General features: G+C 39.6%; 1 non-coding gene across 1 annotated transcript; it reads right to left on the bottom strand.

Moving 5' to 3' along the window:
• Window positions 1-6,518: 6,518 nt before the first annotated feature.
• Window positions 6,519-6,625, bottom strand: LOC145128071 (small nucleolar RNA R71). Its single transcript, XR_013716673.1, has one exon. It is a non-coding gene; the product is annotated as a small nucleolar RNA R71 (small nucleolar RNA).
• Between the last annotated feature and the right edge of the window lie 13,073 nt (window positions 6,626-19,698).

The following is a 19,698-nucleotide window of genomic DNA, read 5'->3' on the forward strand; positions in this document are numbered from 1 at the left end:
GCTGGGAATTCTTTGCCACCATCTCTTTCCGTGGTGGTGATGACTACTATAATCCAAACATCATTTCATTCTGCCTTGGAGGAGAGTTTCGCCAGTGTAGCATGGCAGAGCTGGCGTGGAGGCTTGGTATTTATGATCAGAATGAGATCATGTCCGAGACTTTTGATTCATTTTTGGAGCAGTGCCACAAAGACTTGCCCGAGGGTGTGGTTGCCTCTACTTGGTGGAACACCATTGCCAACCAAGTCTACATCCCTTTATCCGCTCAAGAGGGGATGATCCGCTCCCCGATTCATCGCCTAATACATCGTCTGATCGCGAGCTCTATAAACATGCAAAAGGATGACGATAAAGTCCCCACTCTCGACATCTTCTACATGTGGAGTATTATTACTCCTAATGTATTTTGCAATTTGCCATATTGCATGGCAAAATACTTGGCAGAGGGGGCAGTGAAAGAGCGGGTGACTTCAAAAATCAATGGTGGTATGTTTGTGACAAGGCTTGCGAGAACTTATGGCATTTTGGACCGACCAGAGGCACGAGTGTTGACTATGATTCCTAGTCCTCCCTTCACCACAACTTTATTTAGGAGGGCTAGGATCATTGAGGATTATGGAGGGGGCCACGTTAGCATTCCCAATGATGATGAACCGTTGGTGCCGGAAGAACCGGGAAAGAGGGTAAGGCGAAGGAGAGAGCGGGTGCCACGAGACCCACCGGTTATTCCGGTGGATGAGGAGCTCCCTATGGATTGGTATAATGTTGAGCAGTGGAGATACCAAGATGACATCGAGCGGGGAGTGAACTTTGTCAATGAGTCTGTTGCTTGTTTATTTGAGCAAATGGATTTTACACCAAGGCCCGGATACCCTTATATCTCCAGTTGGGATGAAAGGGTGCAAGCGAGAGGAAATCAAGCGGGTGGAAGTGGAGCCGGAGGAGATGAAGACGAGGAGGAAGATTGATGATTTACTTTATTGTGTTTTTGATGTTTAAGACTATTTACTTTTATTTGTGTTGGGTGTTGAACTTGTAGGATATTTACTTAGGAACTTGTTCTCTTTTATTACTTGTGGTTGTTTCTTTTCAAATTGAAGGATGGGGAGCATGCAAGAGTCTCAATTGTCAAGTTTAGAGTGAGGATCGGGTCTAGATGAGAATGTGCATGAGTTAGGGTCGAGTCCGTTCTCAAGGAGGGTCTTAGAGTGTTATTTGTTGAAGATAAATGAAGAAAACACACTGAGTTATCATACCCAGCCATATCAGAAACGGAACCCAAGAGCAGACTATTTATATTTTTCACTCAGCGATGGACTCGCCGAGTGCACATTACCTACTCGACGAGTCCGAGTTCAATTTCACGATTTCTCTGTTTGATACGCTGCTGCTCGACGTGTTTCCGTATAAACTCGTCGAGTCTATCACTTTTTCATTCTCAACGCTTATATTCTGCTCATATTCACTACGGGTCACACTCATATTCCTTAGAGTTTGATTTCTGAAGATTTCCGAGTATTTTTCCTGCATTTTTGGAGCTTTCTCACACGAGATATGACACCCAGGGCATGGATGAGCTGTTCCCATGTCTAAAGTCAATTGAAGATGGAGCTTTAACATGAAGAAGATCGACCTCGCAACTTCTATCCCAGAGGAGTTTGTTCCAATTTTCTCTTTATTTTCTTATTATATTTATCATGCATATATGCAATGGGGACATTGCATAAATTAAGTGTGGGGTAGGGGGTTGGTTACATTAGTTAGAATTTTAGTTAAATTTTGAAAATTTTGCATAAAAATTGCTAGGGCTAAATTAGAAAATTTTGGTAAAAGCAATTAGGGTTCATGCTAGTGTTATGTTTGATGATTGCATGAAGACCCAAATGTTTAGTTGAGCCTATACACGTTCTAGTGCATTTGTGGCCTCCTTTATTTTAGTGAAATCATGGGACAAAAACACAACCTCGCTTAGTTTGAGGAATGCAATAAGTTTAGCATCGTGTACTTGAAATGTATCCAGGAAAATTTTTATCTTTAATCAATAAAGGTTGAAGTTGAGCGCCTCTGCTTAAGCATGTAGGTATTTAGTGAAAAAAAAAGAGTTACATGTTAAAAAAAGAGAGAGAGAATTACAAGAAAAGTTTGAAGAAATTTTGGAGCAGTTAAAGTGAAGATCAAAAGATCAAAATTCCAAAAGTGCAAAAGTTGGAGATACCCAAAAATCAAAGAAAATCAAAAAGGTGGCAAATTTGAAGAATTCAAAGAAAGCAAAGTTCAAATTATCAAGAAAGTGAAGAATTCCAAAAAGCTCCATAGTGGTATCAAAAATTGTAATTTTTAGATTATGTATGCTTGGGTTGCTCAACCAAAAACACCTTGAGACTAGGAGGTTTTCTGCGGATGGATTCGGAGGGATGCATAAAATGAGCATTTTTCAAAAGAAGTGGGCGAATGTTTATGAGGATTGTGAGTATTTAGGATGAGGGGGGTCGTTTAGGAAAAATTTAGACACAAATGCATGCGTTGCGGTCTTGGCATAATGGCTGGGTTTGATTGGGATTGTCTTATGTGATATTAGTGTGTTAAAATTCAGTTTTGCTTGGGGGCAAGCAAAAGTCAAGTGTGGGGTATTTTGATATTTGCATATTTAGCCATATTTTTAGTATAGATTTATATCAATTATTAGCTAATTATTTTCATATTATGGACAAAAGGTACTTAATATTGTTCAAATTATATTTTCAGTCCAAAAAAAGAAGCTCGGAAGCTAAAGGAAGCAGGAGACAAGAACGGAAGCTCGGGAACGAAAGAAAGAAGAAAAAGGCTTAATTCTGAAGCTACTCGGCGAGTAGGGTCGTCTACTCGACGAGTAGACACGAAGGTTCGCGAAGAAATACGAGAAGTCCTTGCCGTATACGGATTCAACAAAGGGACTCGTCGAGTCAGTTATCTACTCGACGAGTAGCCCCTGTTTTAAGAAAACTATAAATAGACTTCACAAACCCGAATTGAGGACTCTCTGGCTTTTTGGAGAACTTACTTGGTGACTAAGGAGCTTGCTGGAGATCAGAAGAACGTGTGAAGAACCCTAATCCTTCATTCTTAAGAGATTAAGGCACTTTAGGTTTAATTTTCCACTTACCTTTGAATAGAATTATGTTAGGTTTATTTGAATTCGTTTTTAAGCTTTCATACACTGAAATCATGAACTAATTTCGTTAGTTTCTGTTTGGGGAAAACAAATTTGCTCCTATGGTTTAATTTACTCTTTTGATTAATTGTTAGTTGGTGATATTGTTAAATTAAGCTTGTTAAAGACCCTTATGCATTAACCATAACTATTTTCTGTTAATTGCTAAGTGATTAAGCTGCATGAACATCTCTTAATTGCTTATCTCATATAATTTATGTGAACACAATACTATATGCCTAGGAATAATGAACATGAAACTAGGATTAATTAGAGAATGGGTAAATTAATGTGTGAGCTTGTATGATACACCATCAACAAGAGGTTAATTGAATCACCAAATTTAATTAGCTAGCTACAAGTCTTATTTAACCCGAATAATCAACCTAGGAAATCTTTTAGTTTAATCAACGGGCCATTGTTTGAATTGGTATGTTTTCTAAGGATTAGTAATAGCGAATGCGAATCTAATCACTAGAGTCGGTAACCAATAACAATTAATCTATTATATTATCATAAAAATTAACCATAGGAGTAAATGAGTAGAACCTAAACAGGAACCCTTTTTTATCATTGAATTTAGTTTGTTTTTACGTGTTTCAGCTGTTAGTTGAGTAGTTAAGTTTTAGTTAAGTTTCTAGTCAGGGCCGGTGATAGGCAGGGGCAATATAGGCATGTGCACAGGGCCCATTTCTTTCAAGGGCCCTAATTTTTTTTATGCTACTTTCTGCTAATCGACTAACAGAATCATCAATTCATCATCGTCTTCGACCAGTCCACCACGCACCACCACCGCCACCAGAAGTCATATTCCAAAATCCAGTCGAAAAGATAACCTAATTAGAAAAACCAGTTCCAGTTGCGCCTTCTGAAGCCTGAAATCAGCGATATTCCTGTAAAAATTTTCTATTTTTCTTTTTGTTCCAGTTTAGTAGCCTTGAATCGGATATTGGGTTTTTGTTCCAATTGGCAGCCTTGAATCGGAAATCACTATAATCAATAGTAATTAGTAATGTTAATGTGTATCAGTTTATCACTTATCAGATTATGATTATCACTTTATCAAAAATCTGAAATTATAATTTATGTGGTGAATTCATCCTTAGCAGATGCCTTTGGTGATTTCATGAAGTGAGTTAAGGCAATAGCAGCTGCTAAGCTAAACATCGTACAGTTGTTGTCACAGAGGGTTCTAACCGATGTAATTACTTATTTACCCTAAAGGAATACAAACGGAGTGATCAGTTATATGTTATATTGATTATGTTTCATGGTGATTTTTTGCAGAGGGTCAACTTGGTTATACTTTTGTTGATAGTCAAGCGGCCCTAAGAAGGGTTTGCCCATTAAGGTCAAAGATAGTTGCTATTGCTATAGCAAACAAACATACTATTGTTGTTTTTGATTCAGGTGATGTTTTCACTTGGGGCTGCAATAAAGAAGGTTAACTTGGTAATTGAACTTCAAACTCAGGCTCAAATTACACCCCGAGGCTAGTTGAGTATTTAAAAGGAAAAGTTTTCATTCTCGTGTCAGCAGCCAAGTATCAGATTGTTGTTTTAGGAGTTGATTGAGAGGTACCTTGTTAGAAAATTAAAAAAAAAAAGAATGAAAATTGTTGCAGGGATTATAATTTTCTAGGTTTTATTTTCCTCCATGTATTGCACTCCTTTAATGTTTCACCGGTCAGAACAACTTCATGTGGTTTCAATTGTTGCAGAGATGATGCATATATAGCATGGCTCTTACCCATGATGGTGCATTGTTCTATTGGGTGTCTTCTGATCCCGATCTTTGATGTCAAGAGGTCCATCAATCATCATCATCATCATGTCTCTATTATTCCTTGTTTTTTTTATGTAGTTATACGGACTTTTTGGGAAAAGTATGGTTATAGCGTGTCTGCTGGAAAGTATTGACAGCTGGAATTACAGCATCCGGTGATGCAACAAATAGTAACATACTTTCACTTCATTTCTTTTTTGGTCATTAGACTTTAAAAATTGTTTCTAAAAAATTTGTTGTTATAAAGATTATCGTTGTTTTAAAAGAAACATTAATTCATATAATTTAATTTGTTACACATTAGGTCCTAAGGGCCTTTTTTTTATGGCTCGTCCCGGGCATTTGAATCCTCAGGACCAGCCCTATTTCTAGTCTTGCAAAACTAGAGAAACCCCTATTTTCTATTACTTGTTTTTAGTTAATTCTAGTTTTTAGTTTTAATTTTCCGTTCCCTGAGTTCGATACCCTATTTAGTTAACTACACCACAATTGATAGGTCCACTGCCTTTGTGTGTCAATTTTATAATTAAAAGTAGGATTAAAACTAGTTGAGTTTACACACATCAAGTTTTTGGCGCTGTTGCCGGGGAACGGTTCAAAAATAAGCACTAATTTCTAGTTTTATCGATCCTTTGTGTGAGATTTATCTTGCACAAAGTTGTTTTTAGGTAATTTAGTTATTAGGATTAGTTTTTCATAGTTATCTATTTTAGAAATTTAATTAGATTTTTTTTTCTGTTTCTGCCTTGAACTCGCCGAGTGCAATCGACGCTACTCGGCGAGCCCATCGCTGATTCACAATTTTTATTTTTATTTTCTTTTTGTTCTTTTTACGCGTTTTTCTTACTTTGGTTGCAGTTGTTACATGACCCGAGGATCCAATACGTCTTTGGTTCCTCCACTTGAAGACCCAGAGTCTGCTCTAAGGAAGAACAAAGGAAAAGCCGTTGGAGAATCCGCTTCTTCAAAGAACTCACCTTTGAAGAATCTCAAATCCGTTTTTAGCAAGAAGAAAAGTAGCAAATCAGGAGCATCCAGCACCTCTTCCTTGGCAAACGAAGACCCAATCAAGGAAGACATCGTGATCGTGAACGAGTCCGAAAGGGAAGAAAGCAAATTTGAAGAAGGTAGCGATATAGAAGGTGATTTTGACAACACCATGGCGAACATCGATGATATTCCCATGGACGAATGGAAGAAGAGGATACGGGATGATACCGGTCCGGGACTTGTGCAACCCGCAATTCCCGCGACTGCCACTTTTGAGCTTAAGGTTCACATACTTGCTCAACTCAAGGAGATCCCCTTCTATGGAAAAGACCACGAAGATGCCTATAAACACTTGGATGAAGTCAATGATGTAGCTGATTATTTTAATGTGCCAAATGTGCCTCGCGAAACCCAGCTGCTTCGTATGCTTCCAGTTACATTCAAAGGTGCTGCAAAGGATTGGCTCAAGTCACTCCCTCCCGGATCCATCACTACATGGGCTAAGATGAAGGAAGAATTTATTGACCAGTTTTGCCCACCCTCGAAAATAGCCAAGTTGAAGAAAGCTATTGCCAACTTTGAACAACAACCTGGAGAGTCCCTTTATGAGGCATGGGAGAGGTACAAAAGTCTACTAAGGAATTGCCCACATCATGATCTTAATAGCCAACAAGAAGTCTCCATTTTCTATGATGGAGTCAATGTAACAACTAGGCAGCTCCTTGACTCACAAGGACCCCTCACAAAGAAGGCACCCCCGGTGATCAAAGAACTAATTGAAGAATTCTCTAAGCATTCTAGAGAATACCACAATCCACGGAATGATATGACCAAGGGATCAGCTTATGCAGCTTCTGAAGATTTGTCGGCAGTTATGGCAATGTTGAAAACCATGGATAGAAGGATGGATAAAATGGATCAAACAATCCATGTTATTCGGGTGGGATGTGAGAATTGTAATAGGCCTCATCTAACTAGAGATTGTGATTTGGACGAGAACGGGAATAAGAAAGTGCAAGTATGCTATTCTAGTGGTGATAGATTTGATGACGATTGGCGAAAACCTAAGAAAGAATGGCTTCCTTATGATGAGTACAAGAAAGCGAGGGAGGAGAAATATAGACAAAAGGCAAGAGGTTTTTACCAAAAGGAGGAGCTGGTACAAGAAAAGAAACCAAATCTAGAAGAAATGCTCACTAAATTTGTGGCTGCATCCGAGAAAAGACACAATGACCACGATGCTGCAATACAAGATACAAGAACAATATTAAGGAATCAGCAAGCATCTATTCACAACATTGAGAAGCAGTTTGGGCAACTTGCCCAACAAATGAATCAAAGAGCACCGGGAGAACTTCCTAGTAACACCGAAAACAATCCAAAAGGCGCACATATAAATATTGTGACAACTAGAAGTGGAAAGATAATTACTCCTCTGGCCCCTATTCAGAACGAAGACCCGAAGCTGGTACAAGAAAAGGAAGCAGAAGGGCAGAATCAAGATCAAACCCAGCTGAACCCAGACCCTACTTGTCGAGTCCACGATATGGACTCGACGAGTCCGACACCTGATCAGAAAAATAACCCTCCTGCTAAACCATATCAGCCTCCACTGCCATATCCAGCCCGAGCTAGACAAGAGAAGAATGAAGAAGACTACCAGAAGTTTCTAGAACACATAAAGGCTCTTCAAATTAATTTACCATTCATTGAAGCGGTTGCTCAAATGCCAAAATATGCCAAATTTCTCAAGGATCTTCTAACTAATAGAAGGAAGATGGAAGAAGTGAAGAAGGTGGTCCTAAACGAGAACTGCTCAGCTGCTATGTTGAAAAAACTTCCTAAGAAGAAAGGAGATCCGGGAAGTTTAACATTGCCCTGCCAATTTGGAAACTTGGCCACCATTTACGCACTAGCTGATTCAGGGGCAAGTGTAAATCTCATGCCTTACTCGTTTTTCAAAAAGTTAGATCTCCCCGAGCCAAGACCCATTCGTATGGCAATTCACCTAGCAAACAAGACGGTTACATTTCCCAAAGGAATTTGTGAAGATCTTTTGGTGAAAGTGGACAAGTTCGTGTTCCCCGCGGACTTTATAGTTCTAGACATGGAAGCGGATCCCCAAGTCCCGATCATATTAGGAAGACCTTTTCTTAATACGGCAAGTGCTATCGTCGACATGCGAGATTCTAAACTTACCCTTCGGGTAGGAGACGAATCAGTCACTTTCGGAGTTGATCAAGCCATGAAGCATGCAAGGAGTAGTGATGACACGACATTTTCAATTGACATGTTGGAAGAATTGTTGGAAGATTGGAAAGAAGAAAAACCAAGCAAGTCCACCGTCTTATTTGAAGAAGAGTTTGATGCTGAAAGGGACCTGATGGAGTTAGAAAGACTGCTTGAGGAAGCTGAGTACGACGATCTGATCAGAAGTGCAGAAAGACCGACTCGTCGAGTAGCTTCGACCGACTCGGCGAGTCCATTCGAAGAAACCCGAACAGTCGCGGATATTACACCGGACTCGACGAGTCCCCTAACTGGACTCGACGTGTTCAGCATTCAGAACACAAAAACTGAACTCAAGGCACTACCATATCACTTGGAGTACGCATTTCTTGAAGATGGCCAACAAAAACCTGTAATTATAGCTGCTGATTTGGCTAATCATGAGAAGGACAGCCTTGTGGGTGTACTAAAGAAGAGGCAAGGTGCTATAGCATGGAAGATAACCGACATAAAGGGAATTAGTCCGGCCTATTGTTCCCACAAAATCAACTTAGAAGATGGATCAAAAGCTGTAGTACAACGCCAAAGAAGACTCAACCCGAACATGCAAGAAGTTGTGAAAAAGGAGGTGGTGAAATTACTAGATGCGGGAATCATTTATTCGATCTCCGATAGCCCATGGGTGAGTCCGGTCCAAGTAGTTCCGAAGAAGGGAGGCATGACAGTAGTGGCTAATGAAAACAACAAATTAATTCCAACAAGGACGGTAACCGGGTGGCGAGTTTGCATCGACTATAGAAAGCTAAATGAGGCCACATGCAAGGATTACTTTCCATTGCCTTTTATCGATCAAATGCTTGAGAGGCTTTCCGGTCATCTTTATTATTGTTTTCTCGATGGGTTTTCGGGGTACTTCCAAATTCCAATCGACCCACAAGACCAAGAGAAGACCACTTTTACATGCCCGAGTGGGACATTTGCATATAGACGCATGCCTTTTGGGTGATGCAATGCACTAGCTACTTTCCAAAGGTGCATGATGGCTATCTTTCATGATATGATCGAAAATTTTATGGAAGTTTTTATGGATGACTTCTCGGTTTTTGGGTCCTCTTTTGAAGATTGCTTGTCCAACTTGGATCTAATGCTAGCAAGATGTGAGAAGACCAACCTTGTTCTCAATTGGGAAAAATGTCATTTTATGGTGAAGGAAGGCATTGTGTTGGGTCACAATATCTCTAAGAAGGGGATAGAGGTGGATAGAGCAAAGGTTGATACGATAGCCAATTTACCACCTCCATCAAATGTCAATGGAGTAAGAAGCTTTCTAGGCCATGCGGGATTTTATCGCCGATTTATTAAAGATTTTTCAAAGATTGCTAGGCCCTTGACTCAATTACTCTTGAAGGACGCCCCATTTGATTTTTCCAAGGAATGTCATGAGGCATTTCATTTGCTAAAGGAAAAATTAACCACTACTCCTATCATGATAGCACCAAATTGGAATTTTCCTTTCGAGCTAATGTGTGATGCTAGTGATTATGCTGTGGGTGCTGTTTTAGGGCAAAGGGTTGATAAACATTTTCAACCAATCTACTACGCAAGCAAGACATTGAATCCTACCCAAGAGAACTACACTACTACCGAGAAGGAGCTGTTAGCAGTAGTATACGCTTTTGACAAGTTCCGGCCATACTTAGTCTTATCAAAGACAATCGTTTTTACCGATCACTCCGCGTTGAAGTATCTATTTGCCAAGCAAGATGCAAAGCCCAGATTGATACGTTGGGTCCTACTTCTACAAGAGTTTGATATCGAAATACGCGATAAAAAGGGGATGGAAAACGTAGCTGCCGATCATTTATCAAGACTAGAGAACCCACTTTTGGAAAAGCTAGAAGAAGATAAAATTGGGGATGATTTTCCCGATGAGTATATCTTGGTAGTAGCGGGAGAAGTACCATGGTTTGCAGATATAGCAAATTATTTAGCAACCAAATACATCCCAAAAGATTTGACTCGCCAACAAAAGAAGAAATTCTTTTCGGAAATTAAATACTACTTTTGGGACGAGCCATACCTTTTCCGAAGCTGCACGGATGGAATGATACGAAGATGTGTATTCGGGAAGGAAAGTCAAGAAATTTTGGCACACTGCCATAGTGGACCCGTCGGAGGACATCATGGAGCACATTACACCGCGAAGAAGATTTTTGATATTGGGTTCTATTGGCCTACAATTTTCAAGGATGCTGCTCAATATGTCAAGGAATGTGACTCATGCCAAAGAGCGGGAAATATATCATCTCGAAATGAAATGCCCCAACAAAGCATGCAAGTGTGTGAAATATTTGATGTGTGGGGGATTGACTTCATGGGACCCTTTCCCGTGTCTAAAGGAAACAAATACATCTTGGTGGCGGTTGATTACGTATCTAAGTGGGCGGAGGCACAAGCATTACCCACTAATGATGCCCGGGTGGTGGTACGATTTTTAAAGAAATTATTCTCACGATTTGGAGTTCCTAAAGCTCTCATTAGTGACCGGGGCACTCACTTTGCCAATGATCAATTAGCTAAGGTGTTGCAAAAATATGGTGTTCACCATAGATTTTCAACATCCTATCATCCTCAAACGAGTGGGCAAACTGAAGTTACAAATAGGGCGTTGAAGAGAATACTAGAAAGATCGGTTGGAAGTAATAGAAAAGAGTGGTCAGATAAGCTTGATGATGCACTATGGGCGTTTAGAATAGTGTTTAAGACACCTATTGGTACTACACCATATAGGCTAGTCTATGGAAAAAATTGTCACTTACCGGTTGAAATAGAGCACAAGGCAAAATCCCCACTCTCCGCTCCCCGATTCATCGCCTAATACATCGTCTGATCGCGAGCTCTATAAACATGCAAAAGGATGACGATAAAGTCCCCACTCTCGACATCTTCTACATGTGGAGTATTATTACTCCTAATGTATTTTGCAATTTGCCATATTGCATGGCAAAATACTTGGCAGAGGGGGCAGTGAAAGAGCGGGTGACTTCAAAAATTAATGGTGGTATGTTTGTGACAAGGCTTGCGAGAACTTATGGCATTTTGGACCGACCAGAGGCACGAGTGTTGACTATGATTCCTAGTCCTCCCTTCACCACAACTTTATTTAGGAGGGCTAGGATCATTGAGGATTATGGAGGGGGCCATGTTAGCATTCCCAATGATGATGAACCGTTGGTGCCGGAAGAACCGGGAAGGAGGGTAAGGCGAAGGAGAGAGCGGGTACCACGAGACCCACCGGTTATTCCGGTGGATGAGGAGCTCCCTATGGATTGGTATAATGTTGAGCAGTGGAGATACCAAGATGACATCGAGCGGGGAGTGAACTTTGTCAATGAGTCTGTTGCTTGTTTATTTGAGCAAATGGATTTTACACCAAGGCCTGGATACCCTTATATCTCCAGTTGGGATGAAAGGGTGCAAGCGAGAGGAAATCAAGCGGGTGGAAGTGGAGCCGGAGGAGATGAAGACGAGGAGGAAGATTGATGATTTACTTTATTGTGTTTTTGATGTTTAAGACTATTTACTTTTATTTGTGTTGGGTGTTGAACTTGTAGGATATTTACTTAGGAACTTGTTCTCTTTTATTACTTGTGGTTGTTTCTTTTCAAATTGAAGGATGGGGAGCATGCAAGAGTCTTAATTGTCAAGTTTAGAGTGAGGATCGGGTCTAGATGAGAATGTGCATGAGTTAGGGTCGAGTCCGTTCTCAAGGAGGGTCTTAGAGTGTTATTTGTTGAAGATAAATGAAGAAAACACACTGAGTTATCATACCCAGCCATATCAGAAACGGAACCCAAGAGCAGACTATTTATATTTTTCACTCAGCGATGGACTCGCCGAGTGCACATTACCTACTCGACGAGTCCGAGTTCAATTTCACGATTTCTCTGTTTGATACGCTGCTGCTCGACGTGTTTCCGTATAAACTCGTCGAGTCTATCACTTTTTCATTTTCAACACTTATATTCTGCTCATATTCACTACGGGTCGCTCTCATATTCCTTAGAGTTTGATTTCTGAAGATTTCCGAGTATTTTTCCTGCATTTTTGGAGCTTTCCCACACGAGATATGACACCCAGGGCATGGATGAGCTGTTCCCATGTCTAAAGTCAATTGAAGATGGAGCTTTAACATGAAGAAGATCGACCTCACAACTTCTATCCCAGAGGAGTTTGTTCCAATTCTCTCTTTATTTTCTTATTATATTTATCATGCATAATATGCAATGGGGACATTGCATAAATTAAGTGTGGGGTAGGGGGTTGGTTACATTAGTTAGAATTTTAGTTAAATTTTGAAAATTTTGCATAAAAATTGCTAGGGCTAAATTAGAAAATTTTGGTAAAAGCAATTAGGGTTCATGCTAGTGTTATGTTTGATGATTGCATGAAGACCCAAATATTTAGTTGAGCCTATACACGTTCTAGTGCATTTGTGGCCTCCTTTATTCTAGTGAAATCATGGGACAAAAACACAACCTCGCTTAGTTTGAGGAATGCAATAAGTTTAGCATCGTGTACTTGAAATGTATCCAAGAAAATTTTTATCTTTAATCAATAAAGGTTGAAGTTGAGCACCCCTGCTTAAGCATGTAGGTATTGAGTGAAAAAAAAGAGATACATGTTAAAAAAAAAGAGAGAGAATTACAAGAAAAGTTTGAAGAAATTTTGGAGCAGTTAAAGTGAAGATCAAAAGATCAAAATTCTAAAAGTTCAAAAGTTGGAGATACCCAAAAATCAAAGAAAATCAAAAAGGTGGCAAATTTGAAGAATTCAAAGAAAGCAAAGTTCAAATTATCAAGAAAGTGAAGAATTCCAAAAAGCTCCATAGTGGTATCAAAAATTGTAATTTTTAGATTATGTATGTTTGGGTTGCTCAACCAAAAACACCTTGAGACTAGGAGGTTTTCTGCATATGGATTCGGAGGGATGCATAAAATGAGCATTGTTCAAAAGAAGTGGGCGAATGTTTATGAGGATTCTGAGTATTTAGGATGAGGGGGTCGTTTATATTGACATTATAGTCTAGGTTAACCTTTGTAACTCATTTTAAAGAAATGAAAAGGAATTATGTGAATTATGTGTTTTATGCTTAATTATTAGGGCTTAATTAATTATGAATAAAAATGAGCGTCAAAAATTAAATTTTAGATAAAGCCGATATCTATTAAGAAACTTGTAGGGGGCGTGACAAGGATTACGAATATATAAAGAATGCCGAAATCCGAGTTATAACGAAGAAGTTATGACCTGTCGAAGTTTCGCGACAAACCGGCATGGGGCCGAATGTCGTAAAAAGTGAGTTTTTGATAAACTACTTTTTGGCCTTAGTGATCTAAACGAAACTTGTAGTGTTCGTTAAACCGAGAGTAAGTATAAAAAGAACGCCCAAATCTGACTTCGTATGAGGAAGTTATGATTTTTCGAAGTTTCAGCTTAGCAGTAGACAGCTAAAAACTCGAATTTTAGATCGAGTGATTTATAGCCGACACGACCTAAACGAGAATCGAAGGTCTCGTCATTAGTAGCACAACGGTAAAAAGTCTGACGAAAACGGACGTCGGATGAAGAAGTTATGAATTTTTAACAGATTTCCTGTCCCGGTCTGTTAAAAATAATAATTTAAAAATTAAAGTCAAACTTAGCCGACGAAGTCTAAACGAAAGTTGTAGAGCGTAATTTTACCTACGCGTGCATATAAAGAACGTCAAAAACGGAGCTCGTATGCGAAAGTTATGGATTTTAGAAGTTTTGGCGCGAAAACCGAGGAATTTCGCATAGGTGGACTTCGGCCACGTGTCCTCGCCTCGCATGTGCCACATGTCCGAAATAAGGCTGAGTCATCCGAAATTCTGCTGAGTCAACCGAGGCCACCTGTCGACGCGTGTCACCTTCTCCTCGGACCGAAGGCTCGGCCAATCAGGAGCTGCCTCGTACCCCTCTATGACGCGTCCGAGCTTCGCAAACGGTGCCACGACTCCGAGCCTCGCACATGGGTCGCGAGTCCGTGGTCCAATCAGCAACTGCCACCGAGGCCTTCGCACGTGTAGCCTCGTGCGAGCCATCCCCCTGCGAGCTTCGGATCTGCGACGCGTGGATTCCTTCTCAGCCGTCGGATCAGGACTTCGGACCCCTATAAATAGAAGGGTCCTGCGAGCCTTCTCGGATACTTTTGAGATTTTGCCATCTTTCACCCCTTTCTTCATATTTTCTTCATCTTATAATCCCCCAAATCCCCGGTATCGATTATAAGCCCCGGAATACGCCACGAAGAGCCCGTGAAGCCCGGAAAAATTATCTTTTCGGTTTCGAAGCCCGACCCTTGCAGAGCCCGGTTTCTCAATAAAACTCTCGGTTTTATTAGAAACGAACGTTTTAGGAAACGAATTGCTGCCCGATTATCATCAAAACAAGTGAGTGTATAGTCACTTTCATTTTACACATAGATATGAAGTATTTACCTTATAATACGTGCTATGTGTAAATATATTAATTGTTTATTTGAGGTGACTATTGAGTTGATGTTTTATACAAGTTTTAAACTGTATATGTATTTTTATCTACAAATATGTTGGGTAGAACATGGGTAGATAGTGATGTGTGATAAAATAAAAGTGATGAGAGGCCTCGTTGTGATTTGTGATTCAGTCATCTAGCAGAGTTTGGATGACGACCACGGACTTTCTAGACAGTCCAGTGGGAAGCACTAGCTGGCCCGCAACCTGTAGGTGTTAATGAACTTGGGTGTTTATTCGCTGTACTCCATCCCCCTCATGGTTGCCTTTAGGACATGTATGGCTGAGGAAACCCCTTAGCAGTAGTGTCCATCCCGATCATATTCTTTAGGCTATGTCCCTTGTGAAAAGTGTTTAGGGACGTAAAGTGAGGATAACGGGAACGGGTAATCAGGGTTATTGTTGATTGGTGAACTTAATAAGTTTATTATTACTGTGGGTTGAAAACCCTATATGCTCACCAGGCTCCCAAGCCTGACCCACTCAGTTTTTTTATGATTACAGGTAGTGGACCCCGAGCTTAGTCGAAGGATGATGTGAGATTTTTCGGATTATAGGCCAGTAGTTGTAAATAACTGTAGTAAGGCTTATAATGTCTTGTTTATGCTTTTGATCTGTATCGGAACATGACATCCCGAGGTTTTGATATATATGGAAAATATATACCTTCTTAATGAAGGGTTTTGATAAACTTTTATCATATGTTGTTTGGGGACCAATTCCGCAACATCTTTTGAAAAGATTTCTCTGATTTTATTTTAAAAAGCATAAATTAAATCGGTCTTTTCTGGCCGAGAAATTAGGGGATGTCACATTTATTCCCATTGTATTTATAGTCTGTGTATCTTTTATGGGTTGATACACTCAATTCACTATAAACAAAGCCCTGATACCAATCTGTCACACCCCAAAACCAAGAATGGCATAAACATTCAGGGGTGGAGGACGTCATGTAAAGTATCATAACAGTGTAAAGTATCTTAAACATCGATACCACTCATCACTTTTATTTCATCACACATCATCTAATTCATCTACCCATGTTTTACCCAACATATTTGTAGATAAAAATATATATACAGTTTAAAACTTGTATAAAACATCTATTCAACAGTCACCTTAATTAAACAATCAATATAATTACACATAGCACGTATTTTAAAGAAAATACTTCATATATATGTGTAAGGTGAAAGTAACTACACACTCACTTGATTTAACGATAACCGGGCAGCACTTCGTTGCCTAGAATGATCGTTTCTAATAAAACCGGGAGTTTTATTGAGAAACCGGGCTCTGCGAAGGTCGGGCTTCGAAACCGAAAAGATAAATTTTCCGGGCTTCTCGGGCACTTCGTGGCGTATTCCGGGGGTTATAATTGATACCAGGGCTTCGAGGGAAGTTAAAATGAAAGAAATATTGAAAAAAGGGCTAAAAATGACAAATTTTCAAAGTATACCCGGGAGGTCTCCCACCCTCCTTTTTATAGGGCTGCGTGTGCGAAGTTGTCACACTCCAAAACCAAGAATGGCGGAAACATCCAGGGGTGGAGGACGTCATGTAAAGTATCATAACAGTGCAAAGTAGTAAACAAGCAACAACATCATCCATTGCATCAAAAGTAAAGTTTTAATACATGAGTGTTGTTTCATTGTAATATGACACCAAAATATGTAATCAAAATAAAAGACGAGTCTTGTCTGTGCTCCGTCTTCTCAAAACCTGGTCATCGTACCTGTGTACTGGTGACCTGAGAATACAAGTTATTTTGAAAGTGTAGATCAGCATAAAGCTGGTGAATTAATAAGTATTTAAGTGTCATTGATTTGGAAAGCTGTTATGAAAAACATGCAATTGTTGATGAAACATTTGATATAAGTGTGAAAACCCTAGAAAATCCCATATTTCCTACTAGTATAAAAGTAGTCTTCTACTAAGACCTGACTGTTTTGAAAGTACATTTCCGTAACAAAGATGGTTTTTCCCTTAAATGACTATTATTATAAATATATAGTCAACCTCATTGTTCATGTGAATGTGTCACAAAATAAAAGAAAAAGGGAAATTATATAAGTATTATCCTTTGGTACTAGGATAAACACGACGTGGAAACTCGCCGTAAATGTATTAACCGTAGACATCCGTCGATGTGCATTTTCCCTACTGTAGCTAACAGTCTTGGGTGTAGAATGGTTAGTCCCGTACGTATACAATAGTATCTACTCATATAATATGTAATAGTATCTCATCATATAGTATTTATGTAACAGTATCCCTGTAAGTATATCTATGTAAGTGAATCCATGTAAGAGGATCCATGTAAGTGTATCCATGTAAGAGGATCCATGTAAGTGTATCCATGTAAGAGGATCCATGTAAGTGTATCCATGTAAGAGGATCCATGTAAGAGTATCCATGTAAGAGGATCCATGTAAGTGTATCTCTTCATATAGCATTTAGTATAGACTCATGAATGAACTGACTCTGGTGTAATTCCTTGTAATAGGAATAATGTTTTGTATCCCCTAAACTATTCCTATAATAGTTTACTGGAATGTAAAAGATGTCCAAGAAGGTTTATACACCCTTGCTACTCAAGAGTGTGGGAAACTGAATGAAGAATGAAAGAGGTTTTGTAAAACATTTAAGAGTTTTGAAGAATAAATAACAATGACTTGATGTCATTTTATAAAACATTTCAAAAGTAATTCATTTGATAAACAAAGTATATCAAAACTAAAAGCCATTGCGTGTATCACATTTTGAAGAATGTGAATCAGTTGGTTGAAAACACAGATATAAATCACATGTGATTGATTCTATAACATGCTGTTTTTTACTTGTATTCCCCCCCTTTAAAGCATTTAAAATCATTTAAAAGATTGATTAAGGGGTATGAACTCACCTGTAGTTGGTGGTTTGGATGAACGGATGATGTAGGATGTTAAGTGTCAAGTGAAGACTTGAACACACACTATGATCCTAGTTAACATATAATCACACATATATGTAACCAATTAGTCTTTAAATAACTAATTAACAAAGTTCAAGACATCATAAGACATGTAAAACACCTTATTTAAGTGTTATAAGTCATAAGGATTGTATCTAAGTGTGGTAGGACATTGCTATTGAGTTTAGGGTTCAAGGGGACCCTTCTTTGGAGTTTACGGTTTTGTGACCATAACTCCTTGAGTTTACGGTCGTAAACACATGAGTTTACGGCCGTAAACTCATGTTTCCTTGACCATTTGTTGTTTTGAAGCTCTACAAGCCATTAGAAGCATTCCCCCTTCAAGTATAAGCCTATGGAAGTGATTTGGGCACCATTTCACTCCTAAAAGGAGTTTACGGTCCTTGGACCATTTCCTTTTGGGTTTACGGTCATAAACCCCCCAAGGTTTTGGTCTTCTGATTGTTTTGAGTCCTAAGCACAATAGGGAAGGGGTCTAGACTAGTTTCCAAGGCTTGTGAAGGGACTAGGGACATTTGGGCACCCTTTATAGGGTTTACGGTCCAAGGTGTTCTTGGACCGTAAACACCTTGATCTTGTGTTTTCTTGTTGATTTCTTGATATATGGAAGTGTAACAAGCCTTAAGATACTCTATGATAGAAGTACTTACAAGATAGAGGCTTGAAAAGGTACCAAAAGGCCAAGAACACTAGTGTGTGTTCTTGGTGTTCTTGGTGAAACTTGAAGATCTAACCTTTTGGAATGATTTCACGGATGGAAGTGTGTTAGATCACTAGATTAAGTAGTATATCAACTTATTAGGGCTAGAAACACTTACAAGATGAAGATCTATAAGGAAAAGTCGAAGATACTTGAGAGAGAATTGAGCTTTGTTCTTGAAAGGAAGAAAAAGTGGTAAAAATGACTAAGTGTCACTTATATACCCCCTTCCCTTAGGGTTTACGGCCGTAAACACCTTTGTTTAGGCCGTAAACTCCAAATTATTGGAGTTTTGGAATGTTATTGTTGCATAATAACCCTAATGCATCCTCTCTCCTGTTATCTCTTGAAGTACTAATCTATAAACCCTTGAACTTATTCCTAAAAACTTGAAAGTTAGCAGAAACAGTTTTTGACTTCTATTGAAGTGTAAGGTTGTACAGAATAGAAATTTCGGGTTGTCACATCATCCCCCCCTTAGAAGGAATTTCGTCCAGAAATTAGAATTTAAGCAAATAAGTAGTTACAAATAACTAAGCAAAAAGATGAGGATATTTCAATCTCATCTGACCCTCTCGCTCCCAAGTGAATTCAGGTCCCCGCTTGGCGTTCTAGCGAACCTTCACTATCGGGATACGGCTCTGCTTTGTTTGCTTGACCTCTCGGTCCATGATCTCTACAGGTTCTTCCACGAAGTTGAGGTTCTCGTTGATCTCGATCTCGTCGAGTGGGATTACAAGAGTCTCGTCGGATAGACACTTTTTCAAGTTCGAGACGTGGAAAGTAGAATGTACGTTGTTGAGTTCGCGCGGTAGATTGAGTTTGTAAGCTACAGGGCCGATTCTGGCAAGAATATCGAAAGGCCCAATGTACCTTGGATTTAGCTTTCCACGCTTTCCGAAGCGTATCAAGCCCTTCCAGGGTGAGACCTTCAGTAGAACGCGGTCGCCTACCTGGAATTCCAACGGTTTTCTTCGCTTGTCAGCGTAGCTTTTCTGTCGGTCTCTAGAGGCTTTCAATCGTTCATGAATCTGAACGATCTTCTTTGTCGTTTCCCGAATGATTTCCGGACCCGTGAGAGTGCTTTCGGGAATTCGTCCCTTAGCTAACTGGGTATCACCCACTTCAGCCCAGCACAGAGGGGATCTGCACTTTCGGCCATAGAGGGCCTCGAATGGAGCTGCCTTTATGCTTGTGTGATAACTGTTGTTGTATGAAAATTCAACAAGGGGTAAATGAGTATCCCATGCTTTCC

The sequence above is a fragment of the Lactuca virosa genome, chromosome 7 (assembly GCF_052849685.1).
Source record: "Lactuca virosa cultivar CGN04683 chromosome 7, Lactuca_virosa_CGN04683_v6, whole genome shotgun sequence".
NCBI lineage: Eukaryota > Viridiplantae > Streptophyta > Magnoliopsida > Asterales > Asteraceae > Lactuca > Lactuca virosa.